This window comes from Notolepis coatsorum (assembly GCF_963971535.1).
Source record: "Notolepis coatsorum genome assembly, chromosome: 15".
NCBI classification, from domain to species: domain Eukaryota; kingdom Metazoa; phylum Chordata; class Actinopteri; order Aulopiformes; family Paralepididae; genus Notolepis; species Notolepis coatsorum.
Window position 1 is genome coordinate 49,903,187 of NC_140179.1, and position 7,018 is coordinate 49,910,204.

Here is a 7,018-nt window from a genome sequence, read left to right on the forward strand (position 1 = left end):
TTTTCTGTGTCTTACAACATAGATACGGGTGTCGGGTTCACACATACACAACTTGGCCTTGCTATAAACCCTGTTCACAGATGTGTCTGTGGCTAGCGTGCATTGAATTAGCTTGCGCTATTCATTAGCATTGCTACTGAAGGTATCATATGGCTGTTGTTGTTGTCGTATGCAAGGGTTGGGCTTGCGAGGGGGTACCGGATAAACCCCTCCTTCCCTCTTCTGATTGGTCAGGGGGTTATTGGACTCTCTTTTCATTCGGTCAGGGCCAAGCTGTTAGGCAGCTTTCCCAGACTCCGCACCTATCACAGGCGGTTGAGTCTTGGGTTTCCCCCCATCATAGCAAACGTCACTAGGCACGTTTCTATTGGACGACGGCTTCCGTGAGTTTAGACCCGTATGTAGGGTCTGTTGTTGTCAAGTTGTCGGGGCAGAGCGTAAGAATTTACTGTTCTACTACGCTCGATATACGTGTAACTTGAGTCGGTTGGTCACATGACTCAATGTTACCGTGACTTTTCAATCTATGGCTCACGTGGGAAGTCTCTCTGAGGAGTTCCGTCTGTCCTCTGTGGTGAGGGTGGCGGGATGTAAAATTTTTAAAAAAAATTACCCTCGGCTGCGTCACGTGGGATTCATGTCAGTCGTGTTTCTTTCTTTTTTAATAATAAAAAGAGTGGAGAATATGAAGCACGACAAACTTCTTGTCGTTCTCCCAGACGACTTGAAGGACCAATGTTGGTGTCTGGTTAGACTATCCATTGATGTGTTGGGTCTCGACGCATACATAGTGCTGGCTCGGGGTGTTTCTGTTGAGAATCATGCAGGAGGCTAGTACGCCTTGGTTGTTCGTTATTAAAACAGCGTTTTTATAGGGCAACTGGGATGGGGGATTTTTTCCTCTTCCGAGAGCCTGTTACTGGGTCTCGACGGATTCTCGTTCATATCTGGGGGATGTTAATGGAATAGATCAGAACATAGGTAGAGGGGTCTCACGCCCTTGGGGTGGGCCACTGAGCGCGGTACGAATGGGACCGTCTGGGTGGCGCCCTCTTTTCATGTTTTAGATCGACACGCATACCTACCCCCTCTTCTGGAGTGGGCATGTCGCCGTGGTTAGGGCACAGGACTGGTTCTGGTCGCGCTGGTCCAGGTCAGTTGTCCGCCGGGGATGCAGATCTGCTGTTCTGGTACCCTGAGGGACTTGTGCTTTTTTCAGGGGGAAAAATGCCGGGTCCGCCCGGGTGTCACAGGGTTAGGCGTTATGGAGACCCTTTGTTGGGTACACATTGTACCTGGAACTATCATGAGGGACTGGTTCTCCTTTCTTTCGCTCCTCTCTCACGTATGGCGAAGAGGGGGCTGTTGGGGTGGTCTTCTGGACCTCCTCTGATAACCCTGTGTGCTTCCCGAGCCGCCGGGCCCGGTCCGAAGTAATGTTTTGTTGAAACCGTAGGCTGCGGTATAGCTGGTGTATACCCGCAGGTGTGTTTTGGAGTTTTTCCTTGAGGGGTTATAGGAACAACCACCGTCTGTGTACCGAGAGGGTGGTTGATTCCCTGGTGTGTTGGAGCAGAGTCAACTCCCGGGTTACCCGGTTGAGTGTGCCCCTGCACGTTCATGACGTCTGCCAATCGTGTCAGCCTTCTCTGCCTCGACCCCTCTGGGTGGGTTTTTTTTGATGGAGGCTTTGTCATGGTGCGCAACAATGCCAGCATACGCCCCTTCCGCCGGGGTGCTGTTTTCAGTTGACCCCTTTGGCGCCTGTCTTGTCCGCAGTGCTCCAGGCTCGGGTCTACAGCCTGCTGCCTGGTTTTTCACCGGTGCGCTGCCTGCTTCCGTTGGTTAACCTTTGAGTGCTTACGGCCATGCTGACTGCCTGTGTTGCAGGGTCAGTGTGCCAGGCGGCGTACTAATGGGGGGAAAGAGCCCGCTCTTGGACGGGCCCTGTCCGAATACGCTGGCGATGTGGGGGGCGGTGTCACTAAGTGACCGCCTGGTGGGGTCTTGATGCCTGGCGTCATTGACCTCTCCGGGCCCCCTTTTTCCAGAGGATCCAGTCCCTTCAGTGGGTCTGGGTCTTCCTTCGCGCTCCGCTGCTACGGCCTTGCTACGGGGTTGCGTTTGCTCTTGACCTCGTGATTTTGGAGGCAGTAACAGGGGTTGTTCCTTCCGTTCGTTCCCTGGTGGCATGCGGGTTGTGCGTGTGCGTAGTCGTGGGGTCAAGCCACGATCTGCTCACCCTGTGCGTTGAGTTGCTTGAGTTCCTCTTCGCACGGTCGGATCCGTCTCCCTCCCGTCCTCCAATAGGGAGGGTATCCCTCCATTAGGGAGGGTCGGGGGGCTCGGTCCTCCCCGGTCTGATGGTTGTGGGGGGCCTCAGCGGGGTACATTTGTCGAGCTTCTGGCTTCCGCTCAGCTCCTCTTGTGCAGACTGACGCTGAGCGGAGGCCAGAATGAAATAGAACGTAAGGTTATGTATATAACCAAGTTCTATGAATTCTGGTGACGCTCAGCGTCAGGACGGCGCTGCGGCCCTTGATCTCGCCTTGTGGTGAAAGTTTGGGAAGGAGGCGAGTAGGTGACCACACACCTGCTTATGAAGGTAAGCGGATAGGGGTGTGGCCAGACGAATGTTGGTACGTAAAGGTACATTGTGGAAATTTGTATTCAGTGCATGTGCACGAAGTGAGGTTAGTGCAGACTGACGCTGAGCGTCACCAGAATTCATAAAACTTGGTTATATACATAACCTTACGTTAACATGGTATGAACGGTCTAGTCTGTTAAGAACGGTCTAGTCTGTTGACATGGTATGAACAGTCCAGTATGTTAACATGGCGGGTCTGAATGGTCCACAGAAAGGAATATAGTATACATGGGAAAAAGGAAACCGGCTGCTTGCTCTGTGCATCGCGGTGCTTCCGCGGGCCGTGTGTTTCCACGGGCTGCGTGTTTCCACAGGCGGGTGTTCTCCATGCACTGTGTATGGCCCTCGGCACTATCCGTAGTCTCTGTGGTTAACTGTATAAGTTCACCTGCCCGGAAGTCGAACCCTGGGCGCTACATTGGTAGGCAAGTGCTTTTGACCTTGATACTACCGAGACACACTTTTCCAACAGCCTCAACCAAACCATGAATCTAACCTTAACCACACTGTTATCTTAAACTAACCAGAACTGTTAAATGAACCTTAAAACTAACCTTAAGCCTAACCTTAACCGTTAACCTAACCTTTATTAAAACCTAACTTCATACCCACACCATAACTGTTAAGCAAACGTTAAAACCAACCTTAACCTAAACCGTTAAAAAACAAACCCTTATTAAAACCTAACCTTATAACCTAACCATAACCATTAAGCGAACCTTAAAACCAACCATAACCCTAACCATAACCACAACATGGGTAGTATAGTATAGTATAGTGGTGAAAGCATGTATGGAAATTATCTTTCTTTGTTTCGCGGTTTAACGCTCCCTGCAGCTTTATACTTGCGTGTCCTTTTCACGCACCGTAAACCATTTCTTGTGACACTGACAAGAATCTTGTAGTGGACCGGTGGGTGTACGTCACACATGGGCGTGATATTGGGTTTCATAGACAGACACGCACACAAACACACAGAGGAGAACTGTGCAAAACAAGGTGTAAAATCACGAAGAGAACAGAAAACAAGATGTTCTTGTGAGCTAGTTAGGTCCTTGAAGGCCGAGTGCAGTGACCTCTTGACCCCGGGTTAGGTTCCTGAGCTGCTCTGAAAATACACCACCTCAACAAATGATATATGAGTGTGCAGCTTAACGTTAGGTTATGACTATAACCAAGTTCTGTTAGTATAGCGACGCTCGGCATCACTCTTCTGCACACTTAATCCCAATATTCGTCTGACCACACCCCTATCAGCTTACCCATATAAGCAGGGGTGGGGCCACCCACTCGCCTCCTACCCAAGCTTTCACCACAAGGCGAGGTCAAGGGCTGCAGCGGCGTCGGATGCCGAGCGTCGCTATACTAACAGAACTTGGTTATAGAACGGGGGCCCGGCGAAGTCCATGATGCCAGCATCAAGACCCCACCAGGTGGGCACTTAGTGACCCCGCCCCCCACATCGCCAGCGTATTCGGACAAAGGCCCCTCAGCCGAGCGGGCCCTGTCCCCCCAATAGTACACCGCCTGGCACACTGACCCTGCAGAACAGGCAGTCAGCATGGCCGTAAGCACACAAAAAAGGTTAACCAACGGAAGCAGGCAGCGCACCGGGGAAAAACCAGGCAACAGGCTATTAACCCTAGCCTGGAGACTGCGGACGAGACAGGCGCCAGAGGGGACAGCTGAACACAGCCGCCCCGGCGGAGGGAGCGTAAGCTGGCGGTGTTGCATGACCAAGCCTCCATTTAAAAACCCCCACCCAGAGGGGTTGAGGCAGAGAAGGCTGACACGATTGACAGACGTCATGAACGTGCAGGGGCACCCTCCACCGGTGAACCCGGGAGTTGACACTGCTCCAACACACCAGGGAATCAACCACCTTGGTGTTACCCAATGCGGTGGTTGTTCCTATAACCCCTCAAGAAAAAACTCCAAAACACACCTGCGGGTATACACCGGCTATACCGCAGTACAAGTGTTTCAGTTTTCAAAAAAGGGTTAACCCAGGCCTACGGGTCGAAACATTACTTTGGACCGGGCCTGGCGATACGGGAAGCACAGGGTCACCAGAGGAGGTCAAAGACCACCCCAACAGGCCCCTCTTCGCCATGCGTGAGAGAGGAGCGAAAAAGAATGGAGAACCAGCCCCTAAGCACACCGTACTTGGTATTCCCAGGCGGTCTCCCAACCAAGTACTAACCAGGACCAACCTGTGTAGCGGCCGAGATCCGACGAGATCGAGCGTGTACAGGTTGGCATGGCCGTAAGCCATTACGACAGTGCTGAGTAAAAACGTACCCAACCAGGGTCTCCATAGCGCTTAACCCTGTGACACCCGGACCGACCTGGCATTTTTTCCCTCAGGGTACCAGAACAGCAGATCTGCATCCCCGGCGGACAACGGGTTCAACTGATCCGGACCAGCGTGACCAGAACCAGTCCCGTGCCCTAACCACGCCTACTCCAGGAGAAAGGGCAGATATGCGTGTCGATCTTAACATGAAAAGAAGGCGCCACCCAGACGTTCGGACGAACCGCGCCTGGTGGCCCACCCCCAGGGCGTGAGACCCCTCTACATATGTTCAGATCCATTCCGTCATCATCCCCCAGACATGAACGAGAATCCGTCGATAACCAACCCAGGTCGTGGGATGTGGTCGTCGGAAGAGGAAAAACCCCCATCCCAGTTGCTTTATAAAAACGCAGTTTTAACTCCAAGCAACCAAGGCGTGCCAGTCAGTCGCCTGTTTACAGCGAGCTAGCACTATACGTGCGTCGGGACACACCCACATCAATGAACAGGCTATTTAGACCTGTCATTGAATCCCCAAGGCGCCCAGGGGAACGACAAGAGGGGTGTGACACTTCCTAACTCCAACACTTTTTGAATAGAAAAGAAGGAAGCACCAACAGTATGTATCCCAGTCTACACAGCCGGGGGTAAAACAAATTCACATTTTTACATCCCACCACCCTCCCATAGGAAGGAGACGGGAATCCCCAGAGAGACTTCCCACGCGAGCTGTACAGATTGAAAAGAATATATTGCACCTTGAGCCATGTAAAAAATCGGTTTTTAGGGCTCTCCGGGGAAGAGGTACTGAAACCATACACACTCAATAATCGAATTGAATCGAATACATACACAATAGAATAGGACACCTTCTAGAGGGTCCACTCACTTTGACAATCTGAGGAGGAAGGCTCTGTACTCTGATGGAGGCTCCCTCACATGGAAGGAGGAGTCAGAACTCACAGAACGCCCGAATAGGCGCTTGGTGAGGAGGAGGAGCCCTGACCACCCCCCCGAAACAGATCCATCACATGGACCCGAACAGCACACGGAAGTCCTACCAACAGAGACGCGCACGGTGACGTACTCTATGGCGGGGGAATTTCTGCGTTGCACACGCCCAATATTCCAGGCCGTGGGACCAGGAAACTCCCCCCCCCCCCCCCCTCACCCCGTAACGTGCCGAACCGCAACGTGACAGGAACCTTGAAGGACAGGGGTGTACCCCTGACCAACAGAAACAAGGGGGAGAGGAAAGGTTACCAGTTCACCCCTTTACGACCCCACACCCATGATACGATGTAATGACAAAAAGAGAATATGACACAGTCATAGTCAGCTCTATGAAGCGTTTGACAGCTTCACACAGCGCATGAGCTAACCTGCTATCTGATTTTTACTAAGGAAAAAACACAGAATAGAGAGGGCTCTCTAAGAGCCCCGGTCCAACATACACATGTGCTTCTGTGGCCAGTCCAACCCAGTTGTAGGTCACATGACACACACAACCCATCATCACCTACAAAAAATGGCAAAAACACTCTACAGAGGAACGCCGTTTTTCATAATGAGAGAATACATAATTCTCGATTAGTATCGGCCACAGGCCTTGCTAAGCACACACGACAGCGACCAAACAATCTTTTCTTTTAGGAAAATAAAGTTTCTCCAGCAGTCATAGCACAACCTCAGCAATCAAGCTAAGGGTTACATCGCATCCCTACCACACAAAGACACAATGTAGTGCAACAACATGTCTGATAGGAGGATGAAAAGTCCCCAGGGAACCGGGGGAAAACACAATCCTCCTACTTTACCCTTAATACGGCCAGTTAAAACAGGAAACCTGTTAATATGTGAACACACTGTTCATTGTCATCACAGGCTGAGAAAAGAATATTCTTTCACTCATTTGTCACTAAGCATAGCTTCATAGGTTTCACATCTGTAACAACAACCCGATTTGCACGGAGAAGCTAATACCAGTGACAAGACAATTCACACAAAACTCGCGTCGTATCCTAAATGTATTGCAGCAACACACGTTTTTGGAAAACAGCGTTATTTACAAA